Raw genomic sequence first — 19,644 nt, forward strand, 5'->3', positions numbered from 1 at the left:
CAAAGGAAAGTTAGCACCACGATTTGTAGGACCATACCGAGTCTTGGAACGTATGTGTGAAGTTGCCTACAAGTTGGAGTTATCCGAAGGTTTGTCAGGAGTTCATGATGTGTTTCACGTTTCCCAACTGAAGAAGTGCCATGCAGAGATGGTTGATATTCCTTTGAGAGATACAGTACCCCTGGAACCAATTCAGTTGGAGCGTGACCTAACCTACGAGGAGAAACCCGTCAAGATTCTTGAGTTTGCCAGCCGAGTTACACGCAGCAAGGTCATCAAGTTTTGTAAAGTATAGTGGAGTCACCATATCGAGGAAGAAGCCACCTGGGAGGAAGAGGAAGACCTCCGGAAAGACCACCCACACCTATTTGCTAGCCAACCCGAATCTCGAGGGCGAGATTCATCTTAAGGGGGGTAGGTTTGTAACATCCCAATTTTAAATTTGGATGTTAACCATTAGGTCATCATGTGCATCCATGATTTATGCATTTTGAATTTCTTTTATTTGACATTTTCATCCTAGAAACCTTAAGCAACTCAAGGACCAGTCGAGGGAGTTAGAGGTTTTCACAAAAAAAATCCATTTTTGAACTTTTATCAAAATTGGTAAAGGGGATCAAAGTGATTTTATTCGAAATTATTTTTTCCAATTATTTCAATTTAAATAAATGAGAGAAGATAATATGTCTTCTTCAAAATAGCTAGGAAATAATGGAAAATTTAATTTTGAATAAAAATATATTTATTTGCAATTTTATTCGTTTGAATTTTATTAAATTAGGGAAAATCTGCATTTTTAAAATTGCATTTAGCCTAGAAAAATGTTCACTTTGTCCTAAATATTAGGAGAGGACAGTGAAAATTGTTTCTGGGATTTTAGGATTTTTTGTTATATTTTATTTGGATTTTCCTTCACAGCGGTTTTTTTTAAAGAGAGGGTTCTCGATCGAACTGGGGCAAAGGCCCAGCCAGCCCGTCGCGCCGCCGCCTTCCCTTTGCGGGAGCCGGACTCGCCGGAGTCCAAGCCGCCGCCGCGCCCGCCCCCTTCCCCAACTCGGAGCCCCTCCCGGCCCCTCTTATAAGTTGTGCTGCCGCCCCCTCTCCTCTCCACCAAGCCGCCTCAGCCGCCACCCAAGTCGAGCCGCTGCCGCTTGCTGCCGCCACCGCTGTCCGCGCCGCCGCAGCAATTGACCGCGCCGTCGTCGAAGCTGCCACGCCGCCGCTAGCCGATCCACCGAAGCCCGATCCGCCGCCGCCGGTTTTTTCTTTCGAACCGGTATAACCGCCGAAAATCCCACCCCGATTTTTTTTCTAGTTTTGGACTTTCCTTTTAGATCGGTTTATTTTATTAGCTTAGTTTAGTTAGCGAACGTTCATTTGTTTAGATCTATTAGTGAACGCTTTTGTTCGTTAGTTTCTGTTAGCGAACGTTCATTCGTTAGATTTTTCTTTTTAGTTCAATTTTCAGTCATGGACCTATTCGTGAATAGTTTTCTTACAGATTAGTCCCTGACCTTCAAACGATCACTACTTTTTTCTCGTTTATCCAAATCCAACGAACCAACGCCAAATTCTTCGTTATGATCCCCTCTATTCAGATAACCAACTTAAACATGTTTTTGCAAGTTTAAAATTTGGTTTCAAACAGATTTGAATTTGAACTTCTCACTACAAAAAAAGACACATCCGTGACATTTTGGGCCGAACGAAATTTTTTTCTGTCATACATATGACACTTCTATGACGATAATTGTGACAAAACCCGGTATCATCATAGATGTGGTGGGCTCCTACTTCTATGACAAAAAATCATGACAGAAAATGGGCTTTTCGTCCTGGGCGGGCCGGAGACGCAGCTGCAAGACATTCTTTGGGCCGTCCAAGACGGAAAAAACTGTAGTAGAAGCGAGGGGGGGGGATTTTGGGGAGTCCCCGGTTACGGCGGGAGGTCGGGGGCCGAGCGATGCGTGTTTCTCTAGTACATGTACGCGCGTGTGTGCGAGGCGTTTGCTCTAACTGAACCCGAGCGAGGCGTTGGGCTCTAACTGAACCCGAGCGATTGCACTGCAGGCTACGCGTTACTGAACCCGAGCTATCAATCGATGGCTGTTAACTGAACCCGATCGAGTGATTCCTTCGCTACTGCTACCAACTGAAGCGATCGATGCTGCCTCTGGGATGAACAGTGAGCGTTGCGGAGGGTTTGGACGAACAGTGAGCGGTGGCGTTGCCTTTGGATGAACAGGACCCCGTGGTGTGGTGGAGGGCTGGATGAACAGTAGACGGGGGAGGGGTGCCCGTGGAGGGGTGGTTGAACAGAACCCCGTGCTGTGGAGGGATGGATGAACAGTAGACGGTGGAGGGGTGGTTGAACAGTAGCCGGTGGAGTAGCGCGCGGTGGAGGCTGGATGAACAGGAGCCCGTGGAGGCTGGAGGAGGTCGACAGTGGAGATGAACAGTATCCCGTGGAGTCCCGTTTTGCGGTACGCCACACCCCTCCCAATGAACAGGACCCCCGTTTCGACCGTAGGATGTCCGTTTCCTCCGTTTTGCGGTACGCCACACCCCTCCCGATCAACAGGACCCCCGTTTCGACCGTAGGAGGTCCGTTTCCTCCGTTTTGCGGTACGCCACACCCCTCCCGATCAACAGGATCCCGTTTCGAACGTGGCCGGTCGAACACAAGGCCGTTTCCTCCGTTTTGCGGTACGCCAGGCCTCGTTTCCCTCGCCTGCTCCATCCAAGCCCTCCCGATGAACACGACCACGCATTCCGTTCCGACCCAGCCGGTTGGCTCCCATGCGTTCCGTTGCCTCCCGATGAACACGACGCATTCCGTTGCCTCCCCATGAACACGACACATTCCGTTGCCTCCCCATGAACACGACGCATTTCGTTACCTCCCCATGAACACGACGACGCTGTTTCTCCGTTCCGACCCAGCCATGTACACGAGCCCTGGCCGTACGTATGCGCGAGTAGGCGTTCGAGACCCCGCCCGTATGTACACATATGTGGCCGTATTTTCTTTCTTGCACCCTAGCCGCTGTACGTACGTGTACATGCTACATGCAGGCCTCTAATATGACACATACGTGCCTCTACTACGACACGTGCGTGCCTCTACATCCACCAGTATATATGTACGTACACGTTCGCGACCAGAATGACAATGCTACGTACGCTTCGACCAGGTGGGTCCTGACTGGCAGGCACTTCCTTGCGTGCGAAGATGTAGCTGGTGGGTCCCAGCAGTCAGGGGGGTGAATCGTTTTTTTTGCCTGGACGCACTTCCTTGCGTGCGAAGATGTAGCTGGTGGGTCCCAGCAGTCAGGGGGTGAATTGTTTTTTTTGCCCGGACGCACCTCCTTGCGTGCGAAGATGTAGCTAGTGGGTCCCAGCAGTCAGGGGGAAACGTTTTTTTTTGAGAAATACGGTGGCCCGTCCGGTGGGTCCCCGCTGTTAGGTGAAGGAATCGTTATTTTGCGTGTAATAAGGAGACACTTCGTTGTTGCGACCGTGGACCCAGCTGTCAGCCTCTCCGCGTACAGTCCACGTCCGATGGAATTCGCTCTTTGACCACGTTGACCACGCTGCGCCGAGAGCACCACGGCGGTGGATGACAGCGAGGACTAGGAAGGGGACGACTCGGAGCCGGGGAAGACGCAGCAGTGGATGCCCACGCGAAGAGTACGAGGGTTCACTGGTTCGGCTGCGGTGTGAGGCTGCTATCGCCGCAGAATAACAGGGGGTGTGGGTGAGTAGAGGGATGGCATGGCCAGCGGTGGGAGTAGTAGGAGGCGGTGAGGCCTCCGCGGCATCACAGTCGGCCACGGGAAGCAGGAGCACGCGGCACGACCGGCGCTGGTTTGGGCGGCTGGAGCAAGAAGACCAGAGGTTGAAGAAGCACTACGGCCGTTGGATGAACATCGTACGGTAACATGAGCTAGAATCGTTCATATTGACTAAGTTGACAAAGCCCTCCATCCCCGTCAACTTGGTAGGCCCACAAGTCAGCCTCCCACTATGCTGGGTTCCAGCTGGCAGGGGGAATATTCATTTTTTGTGCGTAATAAGGAGACACTTCCTTGCGTGCGAAGATAGCTGGTGGGTCCGACATGTCAGCGGGGGGCACGTTATTTTCGCGAAATACAGAGGCCCTTCCGGTGGGTCCCAGATGTCAGGTGGAGGAATCATTATTTTGCGCGTAATAAGGAGGCATTTCCTTGTGTGCGGCCGTGGACCCAGCTGTCAGCCTCTCCACGCACAGTCTACTTCCGATGGTGTCGTTCGTTGACCACGTTGACCACGCCGCGCCGAGCGCATCCAAGGTGGTGGACGACGGCGAGGCCCCGGACAGCAACGAGCCGGAGATGGGAAGACGCGGGAGTAGAGTCGCAGACGGAGAGGTGTACGAGGGTTAACTGGTTCTAGTGCGGTGTGGTTCGGCAGTCGGTGGAGAAGAACAGGAGGTGTGGAGGGGTGGAGGGATGGCCTGGCCAACGGTGGAGTAGCGCTTCATAGCGAAGCGTGCTAAGCAGAGCTGCTAGCAGCAGGAGGCGGGAGGTGGTCCCGGCGGCGCTGGAGGAAGAAGACGAGAGATTGAAGATGGATGCCGGTCGTTGGATGTAAATCCAACGGCTAACATGTCAGAATCATTTGTTGACTAAATTGACAACGACTTGCGTTGGCTTCGACCTATTGGCCCACATTTCAGCCTCCAAAAATGTGGCACGTATTCAACCCATTTTTTCAGAATTTACAGTCTTTTTTTGCGCGGTAGAATTTACAGTCAATTTGATCTTTTTTTTGAATTACAACCATTAGCTGGGCTGGGTGAACAAATAATGTAGCGTCCATGCGGCCCATTTATTTTATTTCCTAAAAAATTACAGGCCATTTGCACTTTCTCGAAATACACGATTTTGCTGGGCTGATTCTAATTATAATGTTGGGTTGGGCCAGCAATGTTATCAAAAAATAAAAAGGGGCTGAGCATTTTGTTATAAATATATTTAAATAATAAGTGATATTATTACATTCGTCCTTAAATCTTACCAAGCTTTTGTACACAATCACTAGGATTTTCGTGCCAAAACAATCCAGGATTTTATTTGTTAAGAAATTATTTTATAAGTTAATAAGATGTGGGATATTGTTTTCTTACATATGTAAGTATCTGTTAAATATATGATGACAATAAAAATAATATATAATAACATATAAAATATTTTTTTAGAAAAACAGGGAGCATCTCCCCGGTTCCATTGCTGAGAACGAAACCACAACATATTCTGATACAGCAGCTCAAAGAGCAGTTCGAAAGCAAAGGTAGAAAAGCTACAAACTAGGGGGGTGGATGAACAAGTTCTCTGAATAACACAAATCACCCGAGCGGTGCCAAAGGCAGAGCGGATAGAGCACTCAAATGACACAAGGAGGGTCCAGCGAAGCCTTCATGGTCTTCAGCCGAGGGGCCGTGTCAGCCTGCGGCGACCAGTAAGCAAGCGGAGACACCGGGCTGGAAGGCGTAGCATGGTGGATGTCCCTCTTTTTCGGCGCCAGGTGCCCATCATCTTCATCAGAGATCTTGAGACGAGCCCACGGGTCCAGCCCCAGAGCAGGTCGAGCCTTGTTCAGCCACAAGTGATCGCCAACGGTTTCTGGAGGGATCTTGTTAGGGTTTCCACGAAGCTCATCAACTTGTCCTTGTCCGATCCGGAGGAGAGAATCGCCCAGTTCCTCACCATGTTCCTGATCAACCTCAAGACCTGCGGAATGGAAATCCAGGAGGTGTTACTGAAAATCATAGCATTTCTATATTTCCAGAGGCACCAAAGGACAGCTGAGCTAACAGTATTTAAAACTGAGCACTTTTTGGTAGCAATCCAGAATCTGGCGACAGATTCGAAGGATGAGCCAATCTGACTAGAGAAATATTCCTCAATGTGGGCCCAGAGATGTTTAGCAACTATACATTCAAAAAATAGGTGAGAACAAGACTCTTGTTCCAAGCAGTAAACACAATCAAGGGGTTTGATGATGTGTCTCTTCCTAAGGTTATCCCTAGTCATCAATTTGTTTTTGGAGAGAAGCCAGAGAAATACATGAATTTTAGGGGGAACTCTCAATTTCCAGACAGCAGGGATAAACACGGGTTGAACCCCTCTAAAGTTGATAACATGATAGAGGGAGCTGGAGGAATACTTCCCCTTATTGTCCAGCTGCCAAATCAGGGCATCCGGCTCGGCAGTAAAGGTAATGCTTTTGGCAATTTCCTCCAACTGGAACCATTGTTCCATGAGACTATCACTAAAGTTCCTTCTAAAAGAGAGTTTTAGGCATTGACCGTCCCAAACTTCATTGACACTTTTGTTAAGCTCATTGCAGACAGAGTAAATAGGCCAAAATTGGACTGCTAGGGGGGATGTGCCAAACCAAGTATCTTCCCAGAACCTGGTTCTGCTCCCATCCCCTATGTTCCATCTGTAGCCAAATTTCACAGCATGCATAATAGATTTTAATCCTTTCCAGAATCTAGAGGTCTTAGGGTTGGAGGAAGGGACAAAAATATTAGGTTTATTTCCTAGGTATTTATGGGCAATAAGAAGCTTCCAGGGTTTCAGGTCTTCCTCATAGAATCTTTTAATCCAAGACCCTAGAAGACAGATGTTAATTTCTTGGAGGTTAGGTATGCCTAGGCCTCCAAAATCTTTTTTCATAGAGACTAGGGCCCAATTAGCAAGGTGTAGCTTCCTATTTCCCTCAAAATCATTCCACAAGCAATGAGACATCTGAGAATTGATGAGGTTCACTGCCCATTTAGGGAACTTGAAGAAGGAGAGGAGATACACTGGAATGCTAGCCAAACAAGCTTGTATGAGGATCAATCTACCTCTGTAAGAGAGAAGTTTGCCCCTCCACCCAGCAATCCTTTTAATGATTTTATCCAGAAGGGGTTGGATATCCTCTCTCCTCAGTTTATCATAGTGGAGAGGGATACCTAGGTACTTAATGGGGAAGTTACCTTTATTACAGACTAGAATAGAGAGGAAGTCAGCTAACTCCTGATCATCCATGTTGATAGGGATGAGTTCACTTTTAGAGTAGTTGATTCTCATGCCTGAGACTTGTTCAAAACAGGTTAGAACAGTTTTCAGATTGCTAGCATGTGTGGAGTCATTGTCTAAGAAAAGGATGGTATCATCTGCATATTGAAGGCAGATGATGCCACCAGGGCAGACCTCAGGACAGAGCCCTGCAATCAGACTATGATCAGCAGCTTTGCTCAGCATTTTAGTAAGAACGTCCACTACTAAATTAAACAAAAGCGGGGAGATGGGGTCACCTTGCCTAAGGCCTTTACCAGCAAGGAAAAAATCACTTTCACAGTTATTTAACTTGACCCCAACAGACCCCCCATGAGTAAGTTGCTGGATCCAACTAGTCCATTTACCCCCAAAACCTCTAAGCTCCAGGAGTTTCATAAGGAAATCAAGGTCAACTTTATCGAAGGCAGTCTAAACTAGAACTACCATCTAGAGAAAAATTCTCACAAACAGAGCCTTCAGATCTGTTTTGGTGAGGGTAAATAAAGGAAGAGCATTCAATGCCATCATTAAGAGAAGTAACATCTACACCAATCTTAGCAGCAATGGCATTGAAGGAAGGATCATTAAAGTTGGAGAAGGAAGTGTGTTTCATACCCTGGGGTTTTTGCACTTCCAGGTTCTGAACCTCTTTGAGCTGTTGAGCCTTTTCAATAATGGTTCTCTTGTCACCAGCTACCCTGGCACTGGTTCTGGTGGCTTGAACAGGACCCCATTTGGGAAGGTGCTTCTCCTTAGGAAGGGCAGGGAAGTCAGAGTTGTATTTTGAGTCCAAATTGTCTGGGAGTTCAGTTGTTTCAACAAGTGCCTCTTGATCCTCTTGTAGATCTACAGAACCTTCTAATTCCATCAGATCATCATCTTCCAGGAGCTCCATTTCCCTGAGGAGGTTGAATCCATCAGTTTCATCAAGCACAGAATTCAAGATCTTTTCCTGGATGCTGAGTTGAGGAGTGTATGGAGAATCAGGGAGGTGTGTCTTGAGGACTGAAGTGGGTGTAGTTTCTCCAAGCATCTGATTGTGGCCAAAAGACTGTCCTCTGATGTTAGGGGCCCCAGAATTGGCAGCAGGCCCTTTATCTGATTCAGATCTAGAGCTCCTGTTGGATTCAGCATCTTCAGTAAGATTGGTACCAGTTTCAGCTGCAGAGACATATGTACCAGCAGAGAGGTTGGTGGAGGTGCCAGTTTCAGTGGGGGTTAAGGACTCCACCTCAATGAGTAGCCTGTAGATTTTGTTCCCAACTCCAAAAAGCCTTTCAGCAGGGATTTTGGAGGGATCTTTACATAAGATTTTGACCCTAACAGTTTCATAGAATGACTTGAAATTATGCTGCCAATCCACATCCAGTAAGACCCCCAGAGTGGAAGTGATTTGATCCAGCATAGTCCAGTCACACCACTTGGGGGTTCAATTTCCTGATCTTGATCCAAGTTTCCTGGAGGTCCTCTTCAGCCTCAATCCTGCCTTTCCAGACTTCAACATTGACTACAACATTGTCTTTTTTGAGACCAAAACAGGGGTATCCAGCAACTTGAACTACATCTATTTCAGGAGGGAATTTGACCAAGAATGTCCACTCATCTAGGGCATTGATTGGCCAGGGCCAGTTGGTTTTGTAAATGTCTGCAAACTCAGTGGCAAGTTCCTGCTTGGTCACTTCACCAGCTTCTACCAGAACAATCCCCACATTCTTCAGGGAGCCATGATACTGAGCATTTTCATCAGGTGGGTCTATGTGGTAGAACCCTAATCCTGGAGCAGCACTTCCAACATATCTAGCAGAACTGTGGGTTTTCCTTCTGACAGGGCAATTCTCAACTTTATGGGTAACCATTTTGCAGATAAAACAACTCTTGGGCTTGACACATTTATCCAAATGATGCCCTGGTTCCCCACAGTTGTAGCAGATCACCTCAGAGTATGCCATAAGGCCCGAAGCAGGGGCAGGAGTAGTTTTCTGGATGTCCTGTCTCTTCTTTTGTTGATTCTTGCCTTGAGATTTCCCACTGATCTGAGAGTCAGAACCACCAGCAGATTGATCTTGGGCAATTACAGGAGCCTGCCCAGATTGTGCCCCCATTTGGGGCGGAGGTGGGCCGTACCACTGCCCAACCGGCGCTCCCCCCCATTGTGATAGGGGAAATTCATCGGAGTTCCTGGTTCCTTCTCATCCTCCAGCCAGATGTTGTCTCTCAGGAAGCAGAAATAACCACCAGACAACTCAATTGAAGCATATTGCAAGCCTAATTTCAATCTTCTGCAAGTTTGGGGGAGAGGTAAGGTAGGGGATCCACTTGCTCCGGCTCCGGTGGCCTGCTGCTGGGCATGAGTCCAGTCAAGCATTCCCATCTCGCAGCACGGTGTGGATCTCCTGAATTCACTTCTCCTTTGGCACATCGAACGAATGCAATCAGCGGCTCCCTGGGGTGGGGCATCCTATGCTTCTTCGAGAAATCTCCTTCGAAGTAGATCCGCAGGGCTAGATTCAGCAGCTCCCAATCCACATGATCCTTGCACATCCGAGCATACCTGTGCGAGTGATAGAATGGATTCGGTCCCTCCTCGGCTTCCTCCTCTACTTCCCTCCATTCACGCATGCACTGGGTCCAGGAGAGAGCGTCGTTGCGGATCTGCATCGCCCGCTCCCTCCATCTCCTCCCTCGAGTCTCCCGCAGCACCGCCGGCGCGACGGAGTTGAGCGGCTAGAGCATCCGCGGGGAGGCTTTGTAGACATGTGGGAGATGCATCTTGTACATCTGCCTGTCTTCCAGCCATTCCCCCGTGGATATGGCCGGCGACTCCATGGGGCGCGAGAGCGGACTTGCTGAGGGGGGCAGGCGCGCCCGGAGTCAGGAGGCGGGGGTGGCGGCGTCGAGGGTGGAGGTAGTGGCGGGGGCGGCGGCGAGGGTGGAGGTGGTGGCGGGGGCGAAGAGGATCGCGAGAGTGGTCGTCTATTTTCCAATTATGTGAACTAAATAGTCAACATATAAAATAATTTAAATATATATAATATAGTTAGAAGGGAAACATAAGTTGGACCTGGTGTTCCTATTCTTATATAGAAAAATAGAACAGACCTCTGTGTTTTCTTCAAAAAAATACATAAATTGGGCTGCCAAAAATAAAACCTCGGATGGGAGGTCCATAGGCCGGTCGATACATGACGGCCCTAAGAAAATACAAACAGGCCTATGGACCTCCCATCCGAGGTCGTGGGCTACGCATGTTAAAAATGAAAGCCTAGACGGGGCAACCCAAAACCACATCCAACACTTGCCAAAACTTCGTCCCTCGTTTTCTCTCTATTTCGCACACTCGACATTGTGTGGGAATTTTGACTGTGCATCATATGAAGATGTGCTATGCATGAATGTTGATCAGCATGATGTTAACTGGCTGGTAGTTCCATTTTCGACCATGAATAAAACTTCCAACATGATGTTAACCCTGTTTGAAAAGGCCGTGTTAATATAAATGCTCTGCCTCTGAAAGTTGCAGTTTCTTATCTGAAACTGAACTTGCAGTTTCTTATCTGAAACTGAAACTTGCAGTTTCTTCTCTGAGAATCACATTGTCTGCACTTTTATACTCCTATGAAACTACATTTTTTAAGTGCTAAAAATAGATATCTAGAATTCATAAAATACTTCATATGCTCAATACTGCAAATCTGAAATTCAAAAGACATTCATATCTGAAAGTACTCTCAAAATACACAACACAAAACACAATTCACAACCTGCAAATACTGACAACCCTAAGCTCCTCCTGACAATTCACAACCTGCCCGACTATTGGGCTGGGGGGGGCAGCCCCCTCCTATTCCTCGGCGGCAGACAGCCGCCCCGTGAGACGATGTGAACGGCGAGGGAGACGATGGCGGGGAAGCGTCGTCGGGCCAACTGCTTTTCTCCTCTTGCAGTTGGGTTCGGTCGACGAAGACTCCACCGGCTCGCTCTGGCAGGACACCCTCACAAACGGCACCCTGTAGATGCTCGATCCTTCAATCTCTGGTGGATGCTCCATCTGGGATCGATACTCCCACCACCGCTCCCTCACGATCGGATTCGGTGAATCTGTTTGCTCCATGGCCCAGAGGAGCAGCTCTATGTACTCCGGCGCGACTCCCTCCGGGAGTATCGCCGCCTTTTCGCTCTGTTGCAGATATTTGGCCATGGATGTCGCCGTCGCCGCTAGTTGGTCCTTGTTGTCAAACCAAGACTGTATCTCCAACATCCTAGCTAGCTTCACAGGGTCGCCGTCTGCGATCCTCACGTATCGGTTGTACTCCTCCATCGATCTACTTCTCCACAGCACCTTCACTCGCCGGCGGTGGTTTTTGAATGGAAGAGGAGAGGAGCAGCGCTGGTTTTGGATTAGAACGGGAGAGGAGCGACGCTGGTTTTGGACTGGAACAGGAGAGGAGGGGCGGTGGTTTTGAAATGGAAGAGGAGAGGAGCGGCGCTGCATTTAGATTGGAACAGGAGAGGAGCGGCGGTGGTTTAAGAGGAGAAGAGCGGAAGAGCGGCGCTGGTCTTGGAAGTATTTTTTTGTTGTTTTGCGTATTTTGGGTCAAAGTTTGACCACGTACTGTATTTGACAAGCAAAATGTGAATGCATGTCACCAAAAATTGTATCGTTTGGTTCGTATCTGAATGTACTTTCAAATTATATTATTTTTGCAACGTATAACATATATTTTATGTGCGAAAATCATGGTCAATTATGACCCAGAATAAAAGGGAGACTAGTTAATGTGGGGTCGCTTTCTTAATTGAAGGGTAAATTGATTTTGATTTTGATCCAGTCACAGCGCGCCGGCCCTCTCGTCCAATCCTAAATCGCTGCCGCACGCTCCTCTCCCTCTTCTCCATTGCAAAACCACCTCCTCTCCTCTCCATCATCTCCATTCCAAAACCACCGTCTCGCCTCTCCCTCTTCTGATCTTCTCCATTGCAAAACCACCTCCTCTCCTCTCCATCATCTCCATTCCAAAACCACCGTCTCGCCTCTCCCTCTTCTCTATTGCAAGACCACCGTCTCTCCTCCGTTTTCTAGACGCTTTGCTCCATGGCGCGGGCGCAATCCATGGATACAAAATTAGTATACTGTATACTATTTAAAAGTCGAGGGCGGGGCTTTTCCTGCGCGGTAGGCGGCGGGGCAGTTCCGCCTAGTCGGTTCGACAGAGACGCGAGAAGACGAGGGAGTAGGCTGCTGCAAACGTAGGGCTGTGTGATTTGACAGCGAGTTACTGCTGGACAGGTGGGGCCCCGTGATTTGACTTGCCATTATCATTTTAACTGCGGCGCTACGACCGGCGTGAGTCTCCCGATTCCTGACCACCTCCATACAGGTGCCTCTCCCAATGCTCCACCATGTAGTAGAGGCTGGCTCTTGCATGAGAGCCCACTTCTCCACTTTTTCCTTGCCTCTCTTTCCTCCACATATGCAAAAATGCCATGTAAAGCGCACTATTGTACTTACTTTTACTTGCTCCTACAGGTGCTTAAGCTTGCCACATAGGCATAAAGTCTGATGTGGCAAGTTAATCAAGAAGAGAGAGACTAGTTTGGTGACCCAAGGAAGAAACGGTGCTAAGCGCGTGTACCTAGGTGAAAAGACAATTTTGAGTCTATAGCTAATTAAATGAAGCAAACTTAGCAACACCATTTCATTGGAAGAGGTCACTCCTTGGCAAATGCAATAAATACTAGTACTCCCTGTGTCCCATAATATAAGAACGTTTTTGGCACTACACTAGTGTCAAAAACATTCTTATATTATGGGACGGAGGGAGTACGAAGAAAGAGATAGAGAGGAGTAAAAAAATACACTTATAGCCAACCTTATAGCCAACCTTGTTGTAGTATGAGTGACTAAGTGATGACTATGTATGACATGCCAACATCAGATAGCCTAACGCACCGTGTTAAATCTCCAAGGGCGCGACCGCGAGCGACGCGACGGTCGTGGTAGGCGCGACCATGATACGGGCTGCTGGCAGCCCTTGGATCTGAGATCAAACGGTCGCATGCTAAGTTGCTGAAAATTTGCAGAATAACCCTCCAGGATAGGATATTCACCCATAGGTCTAGAATCACGCCATGCAACCGTTCGATCTCAGATCCAAGGGCTCTCGGAAGCCCGTATCATGGGAGAATGGAAAGCCACTACCCTGCCGTTCGCACGCTGGCAGTTCGCTCCTACTCGTCCCCGCACGTCCTTCAATACTACGGCGGTTCGCTCCTAGTCGTCCCGTCCATTCACATTACGGCAGTTCCACTAATCCTAACCCTCCTCCCAAATCCATGGCGTCCCAAATCTCCATGATCGGCGGTGAGTACAAGGTTAGAACCATCACCGGCGATGAGTTCGACGTCATCTACACCCGTTCTTCCGCGACGGTGAAAGGATGCCTTTCTCGCTTCAGACGCATGTTCGAAAACTCAGATGATGAGTGGGTCGCTGGGCTAGATGTTGAGTACACCACAGTCCTGGGACCAGAGAAGGATCTAAAGGACGAAGAGAGGAAGAAGCCCGCCGTGATCCAGGTTTGCGTACATAACGTTTGCTTGGTCTACCACATATGCCATGCCGACGTTGAGTGCCAGGATTTTAAGGACTTCCTCGAGAGCAAACCTAGTCAAATTCGTTACTGTAGACTTTAAGAACGACAGGGATGTCCTGCGTCGGATAGGTCTCGTTGTAGGCAACCCCTTCGACCTCCAGAAGAATCGGCTGGTGTCCTCTCGTCAGCCTTCAATGCTGACCCTGGCAGGAGCCATGGTTCATCCTTCGTACGGTAAACTGGAGAAACCTCCATACACGTTTCATCGTCATGCATGGCAGCGGAATGTACTAGATATAGACCACATCCACTATGCTGCAATGGATGGCTACCTTTGCTTCAATATCTACAAGGGTTGGATGAAGAGCAACAGCCAAGTGTGCGGTTCAAGCAAAGAAGTATCGGCCAAGAGGAAGAGGGACAAGGACGAAGTCGAGGACGTGGACGAGGACTCCGAGTAAGGTGGCAGTGTCGTTGCTCATGGTGGTTCTAATGCAGTGTCTACCGAAATAGTTGCAAAGTTTAATTTCAGGTGTGCTTAATTTAATTTGAGGGGTGTGTTGTGCTGAGCCCCCAGCAGAACTATGTTATGTTTCTTCTCGTTACTTTAACTCTTCAGTACGTACATACTAGTATTTCTTACATTTCATCTTTTAGTTGGTATAGTACTACCACTCGTTTCTTCACATTATATACGTACAATATATATGGCCAACATCATATAGCCAGCAGTTTAGTTGTCAAAGAATTTCAGGGTGCTTAGTTTTGTCAAAGAATTCCAGGATGCTTAGAGGGTGCTTGGATCCAAGGGACTTATTTTAGTCTGACTAAAAATAGTCTCTTTAAGAGGCTAAAGTTCCAAGCACCCCTGACTAAAGAGGGGCTAAAACTAGTCTTGAGACTAAATTTTTTAGTCAGGGGTACCCCTACTAAAATGTGGATTAGTCCTCTCTCTACTCATTTAACTCCTCTCCTTTAACACAGGCGAGTTCTGGATTGGAGGGTTTGGAGGATAATAAATGCTCATTAACTTGATTTTAGCCTTTTTAGTATTTGGATCCAAGCATGGGTGAGGCTAGCATGTTTTAGTCCCACTACTTTTAGTCATGGGACTAAAACGTATCCAAGCACCCTCTTAGTTTTATTTGAGGGGTGGGTTGTGCTGGACACCATTATTGTGACTAGCCTTTTTAATAGTACTATATGCATAATTTGGCGACGAGCGCTCTCTATATGTACCACCTTTTTTTAATTTCAAGTTTTGCTCCATGGCGCAATCCATCGATACTACTGCTGTACAAAAGTATACATTTTTTAAAAGGCTAGAGGGCGGGGCAGTCTAGCTTGGTCGGTTTCACGAGAGGCGAGGGCCTTTGTGATTTGACGGCTCATTACTGCTGGAAGGCGGGGCCTTGTGATTTGACTGCTCGTATAAATGCGCCGACGACCTGATCGAGGAGGAGCAAAGAACCGTGCGGTATACTCAAGTTTTCCACTGGAGTAGTACTACGACAGAGGAGCATGAAACACGGCAGCCCAGTGCCATATGGCGATAAAAAATGATCTAATTTGCTAGTCATCTCATTGTTAGCATTGTTCTATTCATTCCCTCAAAAAAACCATTGTTCTATTCATGCCTCGCAGAGAACGTGACACGTGCGGCGAAACACCCGAAGCAAAAGATGAAACACATGAGCAAAAGAAGAAGGAAGATTATCACCCCAAATGATCTAATTCGCCGCGGAGTCGTAACTGCTTCTTCATCTCCTCCACGACCTCCATCTCCTTGCGCGTCTCCTCCGCCATCTTCTTCATTCTGTCCATGACGCGGGATTTCTCGACGCGAGCCTTCATCATCTGTTCCACGGCCGCATTACGTACCTTGACAGCAGCCGGGTGCTCGATGCGGAGCTTCGCCAACTCCTCCTTCTGTTCCATGACGAGGGCCTGCAGCATCTTCATCGAGGAACTACTATTCTCATGCAGCTTTTTCCAACCGGCGTTCTTCTCTTTCAACAAGTCGATCTCGTGGCAGAGCTTCGCCTTATCCTCCTGAAGTCGCAGGATTTCGCCGGTCGCCTTCTTCTCCGAGGCAATGCTCTTCTTCAGCAGCATCACCAAGTTGGCGGTCAACTCCCCCTGCTGATTGAGCTCAGCGGGCATGTCGTCGAGGCTCTCCTTCAGCAACTCCATCAAGCCTTGGATGAACTCCTTCTGCTTATTGAGGTGCTTATTGAGCTGATCGGGCTTGCCGTCGAGGGATAACGACTCCAGCTCCGCTGGCTCGGCATGTTCGCCTCCGCGGCTAGGGTGCTCCTGGGAGCCATCGCCTGCCTGTGAGAGATCTTTCGAGGTATCTGCATGGTGGTGAGCCCTCTTTTTTTTCCGCAGCCTTGGTTGCCGCTCCCTTGTTACGAGTAGTTCTCGACCTAGAGCTCTGCTCACTAGCCATGGCAACGACGGACGAATAAGAAGCACTTATGAGGAGCAAAGGTAGAGTAATTTTTGGTCAGGTAGTTCCCCTTTTTATAACCTAAGTACTAGCACTAGTACTAATACCTGCATAGTGGGAACACGTTCAGGTTTGGTACGTACTAGTAGGTGTGAGAAGGCTTTCGAATGTGATGGGAACAAGGATTAATTTATGGTTTTGGTTTGGAGGCCCGAAACGGCTCCCGATGAGGTTAGCGAAACATAAATTTCAAGTACTACACTGCTCAAATGCGTAAATATTATGTTACTGTCAAAAATTGGCACAAAATACGAAGGAGACCAATGGAAGTACTACTAGCAACCCACGATTTAACTACTCGCATGCGCGCAGTGGAGTAATAATGTCTTTTTCCGCCCTCACGTCCACTCAATTTGAATGCGCTGTATTAATTGACCACCAACGAAGTGAACGACTTTACATGCGTCAAATTATCACATGGGGTGGATCTTGGTACAAAATTGTGTCCGCCCGTATACCCGCATGTGCGTGCGAGGGAATGAGTGCATGTGTGGCATGCGTGCACATCTTCGCTTTGTGCATGTACCGCTAGTATGGCTCAGGGAGGACGAGTACATTCTTCTGGAACCAGCAGCACGTCACTGTGATCAATCCACGCAAGGAGGTCGCGACAATGCCTCCACATGTGCCACGTGGCTTCATGAACTGTAAGAGAGACACTGGGTAGCGTGCCATTGGTATTCTAATTTACGTGTTTTGCACATACTCGAAGTACTACACTAGTAGAAAACGGAGCTTTAAAACCGGTTCGTAAGGGCCTTTAGTGCCGGTTCCATAACCGGCACTAATTGGTGGGCACTAAAGGCCCTTTAGTACCGGTTCGGCACGAACCGGCGCTAAAGTGCCACCACGTGGCGTGAGCTCGCATCCTGGTATGGGGGACCTTTAGTACCGGTTGGTGTTACCAACCGATACTAAAGGGTTTTTTTTTTGAATTTTTTTTGAAAATTTTGGAAATTTTTTTTATTTTTTTTTATTTTTAATTTTTCTGAATTATTTGGTGATTTAGTCTCTAATCACCTCTCTTAACTGCTCAAGTGTGGATCACTCATTCCAAATCATCTAACTTCCCGACCGCTCACCCATCCCTCTCACTATTCCAGCCCGAGCACGCTTAACTTTCGGGTTCTACTCTCCTTTGTTTCCAAGTCTGCACTTGTTGTTTTCCTGACAATAGTAAGATGCCAATCCTATTAACCCTCAGGAGTTTAGCTTGAGCATGAAGTCACACATTTCACTGTTTGAGTTTGAAACTATTATTCTAAAAAACAGTAATTATTTAGTAACACTAATATTTCTTGAATAAGTTTGACCATAGTTTGACCATAGTTTGACCATAGTTTGACCAGATTTGACCAAAATTCAAAAAATTGAAATAATTATTTAGTAACACTAATATTTTTGAATAATTATGTAGTAACATTAATACTTCTTGAATAAGTAGTTTGACCAGATTAACAAAAAAAATTAAAAAAACTGAAATTTGACCATATCTTTTTTTCCTTTTGGAATTTGAGGATTCTAAAAAATTGCAAACAGGCCGTAGGCGGTCTCCATCGGATGCAGATTTTTGTGCTGAATTTTTTGATATACTATACTTTTTTCCGACATCGTATGCAAAAGTTATAGCCATTTTATATTTTCCCTACACTTTTTGCAAAAAAAGTCCAAATTTAAGTTTTCAAATTTTCCTAACTAGTAGATGTAGTAATATAACTACCTCTCGAAGGATTTTATTTTTTGAAGTTTTTATCATTTTCTTTTGATTTTTTCAGAACTAAAATGGCGACACACGGGGGGGTAGAGTTTGAAAATTGCCCTATAGTGCCGGTTTGTGTCACAAACCGGTACTATAGGTCAGACCCCTTTAGTACCGGTTCGTGGCACAAACCGGTACTAAAGGTTAGCCCTTTAGTACCGGTTTGTGACACGAATCGGTACTAAAGGTGATCGTGGGGCCCCTGCCTAACGCCAGCCTGCCATCACCCCTTTAGTACCGGTTCGTGGCACGAACCGGTACTAAAGGTTCAACACGAACCGGCATTGATGCATAGCCGTTCGAACCGGCACTAATGGTACCATTAGTGCCGGCTCAAATTCAAACCGGCACTAATATGATTCACATTTGACCCTTTTTCTACTAGTGCTAGTAAGGTACACGTGCATTGCACGCATCAGATTTTGCAACCAAATTATGAATAAATACCACACTATAGCATGTAAGCTCTGAGTCATATATGCCTGATGTAGCCCTTCGTTTAATTCTTATATTTCATCTCATTCAAAATCAATTAGTTTTTATAAAAAAGCTAAGAACGCGGGAATAGGAAAAACATGGGATTATAGTGGAATGTCGTCTTGAATCCTATAGGATCGTACGAGTGTTTGATTGTGCATAGAAAAAACGCAGAATTCTTTCAAAGAGGTTTGAGTGGATGGGATGTTTCCTATGAAATCTAGTGCAAATGAATCATATCGAAAAATTTGTATGGTTTACAATCCTACGAATCAAACAACCAAGATAGGAAAAATTCCTAATGATTAGAATCCTCCAAAATTCCTTTGAGAATCCTTTGAATCAAAGAAGCGCTTAATCTGTTTTATGATTCATGGAATTGTGCGTTGTAAAGCATAAAGTAAAAACAAATAATGGCAATTCAACTAGAAAAAAGTTTGGGCAGTTATGATACGGAAGATTCTAGAACAAAAGAGAACCACTGTTGTTTTGAGGTTTGTGCATTATGCTTAAGTTCAACCATGGAGTCTGCTAGATTGTACATGTGGCAAAATCCGGTGGGGGCTAGAAGATGGTGCGAGGGGCCGAGTGGAGGGAGACTATGAAGGAATGCACAAGTGCGAGATCGATATTTAGAGAGAGGGGCGAACACGTGCGCTGTTGTGCGCAGTGGCGGAGCTATGAAAAATAAATGAGCTAGGGGGCCAAGCATTGCTAATCCTTTATGAGAAGGGTCAACTCATGAACTTAAACCATTTTTAGCATCAATTGTCTAATGGTCACATTCATATTAGCCTCGATATATGGTGATGTTAGGGGGGAGGGGGCAGGGCCCTTACTGCCCCCTGTCTTCGCCATTGTGCACGCATCTCAGAGATGAAGCGGAAGGCATGGATGATGAGAGGGGGACATTGGATATATAATTAATGTGGGTGTATTAGCTATATATGTTAATCCTATATAGAGAGGTATAGATTGATCGATGTGGACGTGGGAAAGAGGGTGAGACCTCACTAGATATATCGATTGATCGGTTTGTGTGGAAAACTATGAAAGACCTAGCTATATACACACATACATAGAGGAACATCGATCGTTGCGCATGCACGTGTGAGAGATAAAGAATACCTGATATGATGGAGAGGGGGATGTGTGTGGGTGTGTGCCTTCATGGGAGACCGACCTGAAGAAAAAGATTGCATGCGTGCGATG

This window comes from Triticum aestivum, chromosome 3A (genome assembly GCF_018294505.1).
Source record: "Triticum aestivum cultivar Chinese Spring chromosome 3A, IWGSC CS RefSeq v2.1, whole genome shotgun sequence".
NCBI lineage: Eukaryota > Viridiplantae > Streptophyta > Magnoliopsida > Poales > Poaceae > Triticum > Triticum aestivum.